This window comes from Podarcis bocagei (genome assembly GCF_964188305.1).
Source record: "Podarcis bocagei genome assembly, chromosome: 9".
In the NCBI taxonomy this organism is placed as follows: domain Eukaryota; kingdom Metazoa; phylum Chordata; class Lepidosauria; order Squamata; family Lacertidae; genus Podarcis; species Podarcis bocagei.
In genome coordinates, this window is record NC_138134.1 from 14,864,326 (window position 1) to 14,879,699 (window position 15,374).

Here is a 15,374-nt window from a genome sequence, read left to right on the forward strand (position 1 = left end):
GGGGGCAAAACGAAGCTACCATAAATGCAGCCATCACTAAAAGACTTTTACGGCATTGGAAGAGTTGAAGAATATAACAGTTTTGCTTATATTCCATCACTGATAAAAGATCCACTGTTTCCTTAATCGCTGAAAGAAAGGAGATGGACAATGGTAGAGACAAACCTCATCCCAACATTAATGTTGCCTGAAGAGCATAGTATAAGGAAGAAGGAATCATTTTTCAGCTACCTGGGGTACACTTTCAGACATTTCTTGTCCTGAATTTCGAAGCACTTACATTCAGTGTGGTTACGATCTGTTTGTAATATTAATCATTGACTATTGTTCTGCAACTTGGATGTTGATAGTGAAGCAGAGAACAACTTATCATTGTTTATTATGAGTCACTATGCACGCAACTATGCTAAAAAAAAAAAAAGAAACATGGCAAAAATGTATTCAATGCTAGTCCACCTCTATTTATGAAAGATTTTGCATAATTTAATTTGCTTTTGTACAGTTTTATGTAAATAAATTGCTTGTCATTTTTGTCTCTGCAAATTAAAATATAACATGTTCAAATGGTCACCCATTTGTGTGCTTTCTACGGAAGAAAATGCATTCATGTGTAAAGACAGGAATATGGAAAAGGTGGTGCTATTGTGGATTAACTGCTTATAGATAATCTTATATGTCATCATCAGAGAACAAACTCTAATTATATGTAATTATTAGATAAACCAGTTGCGCGCATATAAGGTTAAAATGTGTGTTATCACCCAATAAGAAATGCATCTCAATCTTATTCCATCCCTCCATCCTATCCTGAATAATGTGGTCATCTTGAAATTGCTCATCAGTGAACTTCCTAGGCTTTTAAGCCTAGAGTAATCTATTAAGAACAAAGTAGTTCTTCCCCTGCTTCCATCAATCAAGATTCACTGTTCTCTGAGCATGGCTGGCAAGTGACCTTATTGAGTTTCCTCACTTTGACTTAGGGGATCATAAACATGATTATGAGGATGCACCAAAGCTTGTTACATGGATGATTTCCCCTTCTCACTTCACTTCTGACAATGCCCATTGCACCTGTCTTCACTCATGCAACACTTCACCATCACTGTTTTTCTTCATATGCCAACTGCAGATGTGGCGACACTCCTGCCCTCCAACACACTCTGAAAAACTGTGTACAAAAGTATTTTCTGTGGGAGAAAGAGCTTCACTCTTCCTCGGAGTGAATCTTGTCTTTATATAGCACCTTAGAACAACAAAAACAACAGCATTTCTCCAATGAAAATAGGGATGTTCCATTCCATAACAACAATTTTACTATTTATACCCCATACATCTTACTGTGGTGCCCCAGCCACTCTGGGCAGCTTCCAACATATATAAAAACATAATGAAACATTTTTTAAAAAACTTCCCTATCCTTTCAGATTGCTTGGGGGTCAGATAACTCCATACACTCCAACATTTCTCCACTGGAAATAGGGCCATCCTAAGGAAAAGTGGGACATCCTGGGATCAAATCAGAAACCGGGACACCTGCCTGCCAAATTAGAAGTCCAGCAACGAGAAGTGGGGGGGAAACAAGCCATTTTCCCAAAAAAACATTTCTTGATCAAAACCCTTTCCAGTAGACCCTTTCTGCCACCATGTTGTGGGTTGCAGCAATCTATTCGCCGGTAGGAGATGGAAGACTGCATTTTCTTGCCACAGCGCAGTTGGTTTCAGTATTTTAATAAATTACGGTAAATAAAACAAGACAAACCTCTCTAAGCAGTTTGCATAAAATGATGTTCATAAGAAAATACAGATAAAATCAATCAGACATGAAAACATGTAGACATAGTAATGTTATCATAACATAAATAAAATTAAATCTGTTGATCTTATTTATTAAATCTATATCCCACCCTTCTTTCCAAAGGAATGTTATCTTATACACATACACACACACTGAAAAAACAATGGGTGTTTTTTTAACAGGCATTAAAAACAGTATGAAGGTGTTAACTGCTGCCAAACTAAATGACCAATTCCTTTGAAGTGCAGAATGAACATTGCATGGCACTTGTAAAAGCGCCAGTTCTGCAGACTGAAACAGTTGGGTGGATGCAAATGGAGATGCAAAGGCGATCCTTCAAGTAAACTAGCCCCAAGCTACGGAAGGCTTTTAACACCTTGAATTTGGCACTGGGGAAGATCATTGAACAAGAGTGGAATATGCTGACAGGGTCTCACTTTTGTCAGTATTTGTGCTGTGCATTCTGCACTAACTGCAGTTTCCAGACCAAGTACAAGGGAAGCCCCGCAGTGCATTGTGGTAATAGAACATTGAAATTACCAATAACTGAACTACTATGGCAGATCATGAAAGTGTTCCTATTTTCCAGGGACAGTCCCAGATTTACAGAAGCCGTCCCAGTTTCTGATTTGATCCCAGAATGTCCTGCTTTTCCTTAGGATGTCCCTGTTGTCCTTGGAGAAATGCTGGAGAATATGGAATAGGATGTCCTTACTTACATTGGTTCAAGCGTTTGCTGTGGTCAAGCTATCCTGTTCCAGAATAGGCAGGGAGAATGGGGCAGTGGTGCTGAACTTATTTAATACTCTTCCCCTAAAAATTAATACAAGATTCTAGAATGGTTGCTGTTTATATAACATGGATATAAGGCAGCCACCCTAACCTACTGTTTCCATGAAAGAAACAATCGTTCTTATATGCCTTCTTCACAGCTCTGGGAGGGCTCCGGCAGGGTCCTAAAAATAAGCCAACATAGCCGAAGGCTTAGCTCTTTTTAAAAAACTTAACAAGTATTTTCTGAGATTATTACTTTTAAACTTTTTCAGAAATTTTCAAAAATATACGTTTCAAAATCTTGCTAAAATTTGAACTGATGCTCAATTTCTCGTCAGCTCCAAATAAGCAAGCCCTCTTTGCTTAGATCTGCAAGTCACATTAGATGTAGAGGTCCTTTTATTAGATCAGAGCAAAAGCTCAGAACTTCAGAGATGCCTGCAGGGGTCTGAAATGGCCAGTGTTAAAATAGCTGTGATCCAGCAAGCTGCCTGCACAGCTGGGTCCCACTGTTGGGTACGGAAGACAAAGAACACAAAAGGAAAGCCAATCCATAGCCTTCAGCAGAGAAGACCCTCCTGCCCCCTCATGGTGCTGACTTACTGAAACGTAGCCTTAATCGCTAGAGGGAATAAGATTAATTAGCACATCAGAGAAGCAGAGATAATTCCAGATGTGCAGATATGTTTCTGAGAAATATCATCATCATCAAACCTTTTATTGGCATCACATGCAAACATCCAAGAAATATGTTCCGGGTGCATGTCAGTGACAGAAAAAGGGACCTTCATTTATTTCCCCTAAAAATCAGGCTACATGTGATACTCTGCAAGTACAGTGGTGCCCCGCAAGACGAATGCCTCGCAAGACGAAAAACCCGCTAGACGAAAGGGTTTTCCGTTTTTTGATGCGCTTCGCAAGACAAATTTTCCTATGGGCTTGCTTCGCAAGATGAAAACGTCTTGCAAGTCTTGCGCTTTTTTTTGCTCCCCCCCCTTTTTCTAAGCCGCTAAGCCGCTAATAGCCTTTTAGCGGCTAAGCCGCTAAGCGTTTAATAGCCGCTAAACCGCTAAACCGCTAATAGCGCTAATCCACTAAGCTGCTAATAGGGTTGCTTCGCAAGACGAAAAAACCGCTAGACGAAGAGACTCGCGGAATGGATTATTTTCGTCTTGCGAGGCACCACTGTAGTTTTCTTTCAAGTGGAGAAATAATTATGAGATGCTGCAACTTTGAGCAGGAGATTGGGAGCGGATTTGCAGAATGCTGTCTCTTCTTTCCATTTTTGCACCCAAAATACAGCTGCTTTCCCCACTCCTTGAGAAGGGAGGGAGGGCGGGAGGGAGGGAGGGAGAGGGAGAGGGAGGGGGAGAGAGAGAGAGAGAGAGAGAGAGAGAGAGAGAGAGAGAGAGAGAGATCCTCATATTTTAGTAGGAAAGCAGATTGGAGGATTGTGGGGAGGAAATGGGAGATAAGTTAAATACTCCTTTCCTCTGCTGCCGCTCTGTTCAAGGGTGTAATCTCTAGAGCAGGGTGGTCCAACTCTTCATACAAAATGGGGCATAATAGTACTTTGACCCAGAACCTGCCTTGTTGATGCCCCTTGCCCAGCCCTCATGCTGCCTTCCTAAAAGCAGATAAGCAAGTTACAGGGCATGGGAAGAAGGCATGAGGCTCTGGCAGGCTCCTAGAGCCCTCCCAGCTTCTTTCCCAAAGCTGGGAAAGCACTAACTAGGCTTTGGGAAGGAAGCCGGAGACCTCTAGAACCTTGTCAGAGCCCTCACAGAGCTGTGAAGAAGACATAGAAAAATGAATGTTGGATAAGAAAGTGAAAAATCAAGGTATTCACAAGTCACCTCTGTGACAAAAAAACATGGAAACAGTAGATTATGGTGTATGTCTTATATCCATGTTATATAAACAGCAACGATTCTGAAATATTATATTAATTTACAGCTAATCCACCTGCTTTGCAGGTGGGGCTAAACACTGAAACTAGGGGCAATAATGTGCTGATATGTAATAAGTTATTTTCTTTTATATTTTTCAACTCTTAATTCTAATAATAACCACTCTTTTAACTAGAAAGGTGAAATCCTCTGCATGTTTTAGCAACAACCTGGCTCTGCTGGTGTTGCAGATCTGAAAGTTTTATTTCTGATAAACAATCTCTGGAAACTTTATTTTAAGCTGCAAGCTCCACATGTTTAACTAAATGTAAAATTAGCAAAGTAACTCTTCAGGCTTATCAGAACATCCTATTTGCCCGTAAATTCTAGCATTGGTTCATTTTAAACAAGAGTTAATCTGTTGCAAATGCCAGTTCCATCTATTTCTAGGCAAAAATAAAATGCATGACTCACCACATCATTTCTCTTGCTGACTTGTGTGATGCCCCATGATGATGGAGACTTGGTACCCATCTGTCCCCATGCATGAATCCGCATAGGTATCTTCCAGACATCAAACTTGTTTTTTGTTCCCTGTCACTGCTAATGTGTGCCAAGCTGTCTATGAACAAAAACATGTAGAGAAAAGAGAGAGTCATTGCTGAGATCAGTGGCCACTGCCCCATTGTTCCCTACAAGTTCCCTACAAGTTGCAGATAAGTTAGAATGGGGCTAAAGGATCACAAAAAAAGTTGTAAGTAAATGCAAGAAACTGACTCAGTTCAAACATAAGGGAGCTGGGCCTGTTTAGCCTGGAGAAGAGGAGGTTAAGGGGTGATATGATAGCCATGTTCAAATATATAAAAGGATGTCACATAGAGGAGGGAGAAAGGTTGTTTTCTGCTGCTCCAGAGAAGCGGACACGGAGCAATGGATTCAAACTACAAGAAAGAAGATTCCACCTAAACATTGGGAAGAACTTCCTGACAGTAAGAGCTGTTCGACAGTGGAATTTGCTGCCAAGGAGTGTGGTGGAGTCTCCTACTTTGGAGGTCTTTAAGCAGAGGCTTGACAACCATATGTCAGGAGTGCTCTGATGGTGTTTCCTGCTTGGCAGGGGCTTGGACTCGATGGCCCTTGTGGTCTCTTCTAACTCTATGATTCTATGATTCTATAACTCTCTAAGCCAGGGGTCAGGAAACTTTTTCATCAGGGGACTGGTCCACTGACCCTCAGACCTTGTGGGGGCCAGACTATTGTGTGTGTTTTTTTGGGGGGGTGAACGAAAAAAAAATACCCATCCGGACCTCCCACTTCTGACACCAGTGTTGCAGGCCACCGCAATCTCCAAGTGTTGCAAGATTCCAGGAGTTCTAGGTACTTATACTCAGGGTTCATGTTTCCTTTTGGAAATAAGACACAGTGGATATTGCTGTGTCTTTATAATATATGGTTTATTTAGACAGATATACAACACGAACCTATGATGGGCGGGGCGGGGGGGGTACACAGCATTAATGCTCAATCATCTTAACCAGGAACCTAGTTTGGTTATTTCCCAGAATTAGAAGGCTTGATTAGCTTTTAACACTTGCTGGATCCAGGGCTTAGGGGGCTCTGGCACACACGCGCATGCACACGCACGCGCGCACACACACACACACACACACACACACAACCAACCACCTAATAACACTGTGTAGAATGTGTTACTGTTTACTGCTTACAAAGAAGATGCCTTAACTTAGTGTGTGGGCGAATTTTCTAGTACATGGGGTCTTGACCTTAGAATTTCCCTGCTCGTTGAAAAAAAGGAGATACCAATTAGGACGACCAATTGTATTTGTTAGTTGCTTTTCTTACAAAGGTAATTCAATGTGACCTACATAAGAACCCATTAAAACAACAATAAAAATGCAAAAACCCAATTCAAAATGAACAGATGAAAAACACTGTTATATGAAAAGGCAAAACAAGTCCCAAAGTACTCAAGTACTCAAAGATGCCGTAATGTCCTTCAAACTAAGGGCCAAGAGGCCAGGAAAAAAGAAAAGTATTTGCTTTGTGCCTAATATCTGGCATGCCTTCCTGGGGAGCAAATTCCAGAAGAGGGAGCACATGAAGAAGAGCCCCAGCTAACGATTGCAAGGTCTGGTTTTGTTCATGTGAGAGAAGGCAATCGATCCTTCAGGTACTGGAGTTCTGTGCCACCTAAGGATCTATAGGTCAAAACCAGCACTTTGAACTCATCCCAGAAACTGACTAGTAGCTAGTGAAGCCATGCCAGAACTGACTGAATTACACAAACCATTCTGGGGAGATGTCTGTAACGTGGATATATCATGCTGTGCTTTAATGTGCTGAAGCACTCTGCACACAACACAGCCGTTGTGGCTTCAACCATGGAAGCTAGGCCATTTCGGTTATCATTGCAGCATTATACCTGCTTTTTAATTGCGACAGCCCCAGCCCCCAGGGATCGTAAGAAAGGAATAAAGACTCTGACAATGTGTTATGGAATTAAATTAGGCCACAACTTTATTAAACTTCCAAATGTAGGAAGACCTTGGCTTAGGCCTTGGGCGTGTACCCCTCCCAGCCCCCCAGCCAGGGGGAACTGGGGCACACCAGGGTAAATGGGATATGGGGGTACACTGCGAGATGTAAGTGTACCCAGGCAGCCCAGCCCATATCCCCGCACACAGGGTAGTTCACTGACAGCCTTTCGGTGTATGGCCAGTGACACCCATTAGATAATCCATTTTAAGAGGGGACCCTGGAATTGATGCCACAGGGGGGTGAGTCACCACTTCACAACCCCCTCCCCATTTATAGGGAAGAAAAGACTAAAGGATTCCACCCAAGGCCATAACCACCAAAGTTGCAAGGAATTGCTACAGGGAAGACAAAACCTGCCAATGCAGGACAATTTCTTCCCGGTCCTTCAGTAGCAACCAGTCAAAGACCACATAGCGCCCACTAAACAGAAAGAAAAATAATCTGCAAACAAGAAAACAGTAAACTAAGGGAGGGTAGGGAGGGTGAATCTCCTAAGCCGACTGCCTGGCTACTGTCAGCTCCACCCCCTATATATAATTGGGACTGGCCCCACCTCCCAGCAATGAAACTTGACTACTGGGTGTGAACCTCCAAATAATAGCACTGAGAGGCAGGCCAGCCTATTTGCGATTAAGCTCCCTGGGAACTGTAGCACCATGCACGATCCCAGAAAGGGCACCCACAATGTAAAGTGTGAGTGCTCACTATTATGTTCCTAGTTTGCCCAATGGTTCAAAGACAGCCTTAGACATGCAGTGTGGTTCTTTGTTATTATACCTATGTTATCCTGGAATGCAGCCCAGAGTTCACACAAAAAGATTTCACATACAAGCACAAGCAGCTGCGCTGCAAGCGTACACATGCCACAAACCATCACACAGAGTGGAAGTTTGTATACCCCACCATTTCAAGCAGCTGATCTCCTGCCATTTACTGTCTTCCACTGATTTTGTTTCCTGACTCCAGTAGTGACTGTCTTTCTGCTGGGTGGCAGGCTTTACCGGGGAGACTTCAATCTGTCAAACAGACATCTGTTGCCATCCTTGCCCTTAGTTACATAAGTTAATAGGCATTTTGAAATCCCCTAACATCAGGTGTAACAAAACGGATTGGACCAACTTGGCAACCGCTTTGAACTTTTTGACATAACCTGAAATAGCCTAAAGAAGAAATGCATCCTTTGTGTTTGATGAGCACACACGCAAATTGTTTACAGAAACAGAATCGTTTGTCCTTCAGTGTAAAATGTTTTCTCTCCTCTCATCCTCAGCCATTCATCATCAGGAGTCCTGAATGTTTGCCAGATTAATTGGGAATCAGGTAGAGTTTCCCAATGAAAGGACAAATTATCTTGATTTTATGATCAATAGATATTTCAGGCTTTATAATGAAAGAAGGCTTTCAGGGTGTGGGAGCCAGACACTTTACTGTAAAGACTCATTGCTGTTCTCTGGTATTAGCATAAGTGACATAGCGTCATCAATGAACCTAGTGATCAATAACCCCAGAAAGAAACTTGCCCTGAGGTGCTTTCTATCCAAGGCCCCACCTACGTTGTGCATTTAAAACACAATTATGCCAATTTATTAGTCATAGAAAATAATTTAGGAATCTATAGTTTACTGAGAAATTCTGGGAGATGCCACTATTTCCCTCACAGACCTACACTTTCCAGAGATTCCTGGGAAGAGGGACCAATTGTTAAACCACTCTGGGAATTGTAACTCTGAGAGGAAAACAAGGGCCTCCTAACAGCATTCAGCACCCTTACCCAACTACAGTTTCCAGGATTCTTTGGGGCAAGCCATGATTTTTTAAAGTGGTATAATTCTGCCTTAAATATATACTGTAGTACAGATTGGGGCTAGTGAAAGTATAGGTAGCAAAAGGGAGAGGAAAAGGTGATTTTAAAAAAAAGCAGAGGGGGGGGGGACGACGACTTTAAGAGGTTAACACGGAACAATTGTGAGCACTGAATCTGAAATGGGTCTTTCTTTCTCCTCTTCTGATCCAACCCAGCTCTGGCAGATGGATGTTGGTTTCAGCACACGCCTATAATGTATTAACACATCTCTTTCGAGATTGTACTTTCTCTGAACAATTATTTTTGAGTGTTATCATTCCCCCCTTGAGGGCTGAGATCTAGATTGTTTTTGAGAAGTCTTAAACGGAATATAACCCTCCTGTGTGGTGCTTCAGTGAACTTAGCACAAACCCTTCAGGTTTTACCTGCTCTGTGGCATTGCTTTAATGAGTAACTTCAATCAAGCGCTTATGTTTGCTTTGTACTAAGTGGGGTGCGGGACGACTGACCTTATTTGTGTTTATTCTGTCTTTTATCTCCACGCTCTTCTAAGACTTGTTTACCTGACTACATCGAGGAGAATGATTAAAATGAGATGAAATGAATTTCCCACACCACAGGGAGTGGTGGGAAATAAGGCAGAAAGGAAGCCTGCTATCACGTTGACTTCATTTTGACTCCGCAGCTAACTGAAATATGTAAATCACAGGCTGTTAACATGAGTGGCCTAAGCCAAAGTAATTTGTGTGTTTTTATAAAATGGAGTCTCTTGTGGAAGTGCAGAGAACATTGTTAATGTTTCATAAACGTGCCGACTTCCCAGATTGCAATAATAAACTCCACAAAACGCAAACCCAAGCAACAAATCTTTGCATTTATCTTATCCTAGTGCATTATGCTAAGTTCCAAATGGCCTCCTCGTATCGGGCAGAAGGTGCTCTCCGTGCTGAGAGAAAGCTTTCTCATAAAGGCTTGGAATTTATGATTCTAGTAACCCAGGAAACTGTTATACTCCAAAAGGGTTGGCGTCTCAGATAAGTACGCCTATGCCAAAGTAAAAAAAACTAAAGCAAAGCCAAACTTCTCTTCTTTTTGCAAGCTGCTATCTAGTACCTAGCAAATCCACGCAGCCCTGTTTATGGAAGCTTTTAATGTTTGATGCATTATTGTATTTTAATATTGTGTTGGAAGCTGCCCAGAGTGGCTGGGGAAACCCAGCCATATGGGCGGGGTATAAATAAATTATTATTATAAATTATTATTATTATTATTATTATTATTATTATTATTATTATTATTATCCAGCAGGCAGGGTGTAGAAGTGAAGCTGGGCACTTTGCACATTGGGAAGGTGAATTTCATTTTAGTCAACATTTCAATGGCTTTGCATACTCTGGGTTGACTTTGGCTGACTATTGTATCCATGCCAAAAACTGATTGGGATCTGTTCCACATTGCTTAACTTACATTTACCAAACTTTAAAATAATAATAATAATAATAATAATAATAATAATAATAATAATAATAATAATAATAATAATAAATGCATTCTTTTAACAAATGTCTCAAAGTTTTCTCCCCATAGCCAAAATTATTTGAAAGGAAACATTTGATTAGTTTTTAAAAACAGAATAGAGCATATAACGTCATTTAAATGTTATATTCAAATGAATTCACTCGGAAATAATTTTTATTGTAATACTTGTATATATTTTAAGACATAACAACTCAGTAGCATAGTAATGTTACATTGTTGAAATGTAAAGAAAAATAGTGGAGGCACAGAAAACTGTTAATATGTTAATTTTACCATGCCTAAAAAGTAAAATATTTATGTGCATTATGTATGTATGTATGCATGCATGCTTTCTAGGCATAGTCTTCTGGGGAAAAAAGTTAACCACAACTTTGAAACGGCACAATTTGACTACGATTGCATTACATTATTAGGTTCCTAGGTAATTTAAGGAAACAATACTTCTTTTTTTAGAAATGAGAAAAATTATGTGGGGAATGATAGATGGGGGATTTTTTTTGGGGGGTGGACATCCATCCCACATCACTGGCAATGATGTGCTGAACACCCCCTGAGAAATATTACTGAGATTTTTTTTTTAGAAAAAAACTTCTCCCAAAATTCCCACAGTAATTTTCACTTGAGAAGAACTCTTCATATTTGTCTTGAATGTGGCAGTAGATAAAATGTGGTCCCAACAACCCAAATTTGAGGTGGGTCGGGTGAAACTCGTATCGTGGTAGTGCTTTTTTATATATAATGACTAAGCAAAGAAAAAAGAGAGAAATGTTTCACATCATTCAGTAATACAGTCAGAGCTAAATAATAAATTGGCGCAAAGGGACATGGAAATTAAGATGTGTAGGCAAGGGAGGAAAGCTGTCTTTTAGAATGAAATTTAATGAGTTGGAGAGTCAACAAGGCAGAAAGATGCATGAGGGATGTTATACAGGGAAAACTGTTGGCAAGAGATGTAGGGATGGAAATTCTTCTCAGAAGCAATCTTGGGTTACTCATGGGGTGAACTGAGAAGGTGGATTCTGCTTCATAAGGAGCAGCAAAAATGATCACGGGAACATTGCTATCCTTGTGTGAAGTGAAATCTCTACTGGGTGAATTTAATGTCAGATTATTTCATGCAGTTATGAGAGACTGGGGATGTGGGTGGTGCTGTGGGTTAAACCACAGAGCCTAGGACTTGCCGATCAGAAGTTCGTGGTTCGAATCCCCGCGATGGGGTGAGCTCCCGTTGCTCAATCCCTGCTCTTGCCAACCTAGCAGTTCGAAAGCACGTCAAAGTGAAAGTAGATAAATAGGTACCACTCCAGCAGGAAGGTAAATGGTGTTTCCGTGCACTGCTCTGGTTTGCCTGAAGCGGCTTAGTCATGCTGGCCACATGACCCAGAAGCTGTACGCTGGCTCCCTCGGCCAATAAAGCGAGATGAGCGCTGCAACCCCAGAGTCGGTCACGACTGGACCTAATGGTCAGGGGTCCCTTTACCTTTATGATAGACTAGGGCCAGACATTTGGCTGGTTATTGCAAATCAGTGTGTGGATCTTACTGTCACCTCTCCAAAGCCAAAGATAATAAACCCCAGTCCGGGTTAAACTTGGTTTGGTTCTCCCTATCAGAGGCAGGCATATGGTAAAATGGTAGAGCTGCTGGATTTAGCTTTAGGCTTCAATCCTACACATGGTTTCCTTGGAGGAAATGCTTTTGGATTGCATCTACACAATGCAAACTCTGAGTTAGTCATCTCCGTTTGTTCCAATGGCTCTGCTCTTAGTATGACTAAGCTTAGATGCAATCGTATGATCTTAATGCAGGCTTCCTCAAACTCGGCCCTCCTACAACTCCCATGATCCCTAGCTAGCAGGACCACTGGTCAGGGATGATGGGAATTGTAGTCTCAAAACATCTGGAGGGCCGAGTCTGAGGAAGCCTGTCTTAATGTGACTAACCTCTGAGTTGGCACTGTCATACTAGTTATTTTCACTGAAATCGGTGTGCCTTAAGTCATGACCAATTTGTCCCATGGATTTAAGTCCATGGTACTTAGTCCATGGTTAATAACCAACTTCATGCTCATCCCTGTTAAAGCTCTCTTATTTCCCCTCATTCTTCTTGGCCATACCATCTTTTAGCATTTATTTCCTGCACCACCCCATTTCCCTTGGCCCTTAAGCTTTTCCTTTCTTAAGGAACAATCTCCTCCTTTTGACCTTCCGCCTGGCCCCTGTAGATCTAGAGCAGCTTAGCCCATAGCAGCCAGAGGTCCCTACCACAAAATCTCTTTGCTGCTGAATTCCATGGCAGATTGCCAAAAACCAATTTATTCCTAATCCAGCATCTTCCTGCTGGTTCTCCTAATAATGTGAATCAACTGGATAATTTGCATGACATAGTCAGGTTGCTGAGTTTAGGTGCTCTTTTCAGGCCCCTTTAGTTCTAGCCAGTGCTATTTTTCTAGAAATATGGTATGCCCCGCGGAGGACCTTAAGGTCCACAAATGACATTTTGGAGGTCCCAGGTCACAAGGTGGTAAGAATGGTCTCAACTAGGGCCAGGGCCTTTTCAGTACTGCCCCCGACTTGGTGGAACGCTCTGTCACAAGAGACTAGGGCCCTGAGGGACTTGCCATCTTTCCACAGGGCCTGCAAGACAGAGCTGTTCCACCTGGCCTTTGGTTTGGACTCGGTCTGACCCTTATGTTTCCCTCCCTTTATGGTCTTGATTTATCGGCTATTTTAAAATGAGGCTGCATTTTAACCTGTATTTTAACCTGATTGCTATGGCCAATGGCCGACACAAATAAAGAACATAAAAAGGTAAAGGTAAAGGACCCCTGACAGTTAAGTCCAGTCATGAACGACTCTGGGGGTCTGGCGCTCATCTCGTTTTAAAGGCCAAGAGAGCCGACGTTTGTCCACTCCGCAGACAGTTTTTCCGGGTCCTGTGGTCACCCCCTCCCACATGACTTAGCTGCTTCTGGCATAACGGAACACCGAAACCAGAGCAGCACATGGAAACGCTCTTTACCTTCCCGCTGGAGTGGTACCTATTTATCTACTTCCACTTTTTGGGGTGCTTTCGAACTGCGAGGTTGGCAGGAGCAGGGACAGAGCAATAGGAGCTTACCCTGTTGCGGGGATTCGAACCGTTGACCTCCAGATAGGCAAACCTGAGAGGCTCAGTGGTTTAAACCACAGCGCCACCCGCATTCCCACAGCTCTAAAAAAAAAGAAAAAAAGCTATGCATTCAATTTATGCAGCATAATAAGTCAATATTCAGCCAAACAAATGTGTTTAATGTGTGCCTTTCATTTTTGAGGCTTGCACCTCCAACCTTATAACAGTTACTCACCAAAGTAGATATGTGATATTCATGTAGGAGAGCCGAAGAATGGATCAGTCCAGTGGCGTAGCGTGGGTTGTCAGCACCCGGGGCAAGGCAAGTACTTTGCGCCCCCTAATCCGTGGATTTGCGCCCCCTAACCCTAACCCCCAGATGTTGCGCCCGGTGCGGCCGCCCCCCCCTGCACCCCCCACGATACGCCACTGGATCAGTCCCAAGCTTGGCAGGGATACTGAATCTTCTTAAGTCAATCATGCCTCGTGTGAGGTAGCTCATATGTATGGCCTACAATAGATGCAGAGAAATCACTGTTTGGCTATGCAGAACCACTAGCTATTTTTTGGCTTGGTTCTGTGTCATTTCAGAGTTCTCTGTGAACACAAACAGAAATAGGAAGTTGTAAGAATTACAGTTGTCAGCAGCAAAGCTGGTTCGAGTTCAGCCGCACAGAAACTTTTTCATGCACTGAGGAATTCCTGGATGTTGAGCTTAGAGCGTCTATAGATACTTGAATGAGTTGGGCCTCCCACCACCCCATAATCCTCTATTTAAAACAGACTGACTTTGGTAAGCATTTTAATTAGAGCTTCCAACAGTATTCTCTGAGCACAATCAAGGCACCCCCCTCCCACATCCTTGAGGGGAGGGGGACCAAGGTTTCCCTCTCTGTGTTGCTTTGAAGAAAGCGATTCCTTGTTAATAGGATTCAATTTGGAAGAGATTAGCATCTTTCAGAAGAATCTACACTACATGCTAGTCACACATCAAGCAGAAATCAAAGACTAATTCTCCTTTTCCCTTCCACCTTTTATATGGTTCTGGCAAATAGGTATCACTAGAAATATATATATGTAATATTTATAAATAGGTGGGCTCTTAATCAGGCACTTTGGCACACAGATGGTTTTAGAATTTTATTCAGAGGCCCAATGCAGAAATGTAAGATGTACCACATGACTCATGCTTCACTCTAGCTTAGCCAAAGAGATGCTTCTGGTCATGATCCCTTACCACAGGGCACTCCATTGTCTCTTGAGAGAGATGGATGTCAACAAGAAGTCTACAGTGGCCTCACAAGTCACCACACTTCTCCACCTCTTGTTTTCTGTGTTACTTGTGCTCTTGGCATAAGAGCTCATTGATTCACACACAGCTTTATGGCACCTCATAAAAAAAAATCTGGTTTACAAAGAATCACCTCATTTAGCTCTTTTATTAGTTGTCTTGAGAAGGCCACATGTAAGTGTGTGGATAGCTAGATAACTAGTTACAAAAGTTGGGTGCCACCCCCACTCTCTGTCAAGCGATAGCAAGATCCCAGGGGGTTCCAGGCACTCACCCTGGAGTGCCTGTGTTTCTTTGGAGAATTGAGGCACAGTGGAGACTGTCATAGCTTTAAGAAATATGGTTCATTCACCTATTTACAGATTCCGTCTGCATGGAGGGAGTCCAGATCTTACAGCATGGTCATTACAAGATGGGCTTCTCCTCTAAAGCAGTGCAGCCCTGGAGTCCAAGGCATCTCTCCCAGCAGGCCTGCACCCAGCCTGCCCAAGATGGATCTTAGTATTTCTTCTGACTATGGGCTTGCGGCGCTCATCTCACTCTCAGGCCAAGGGAGTGGGCATTTGTCCACAGACAGCTTTCTGGTTCATGTGGCCAGCATGACTAAACCGCT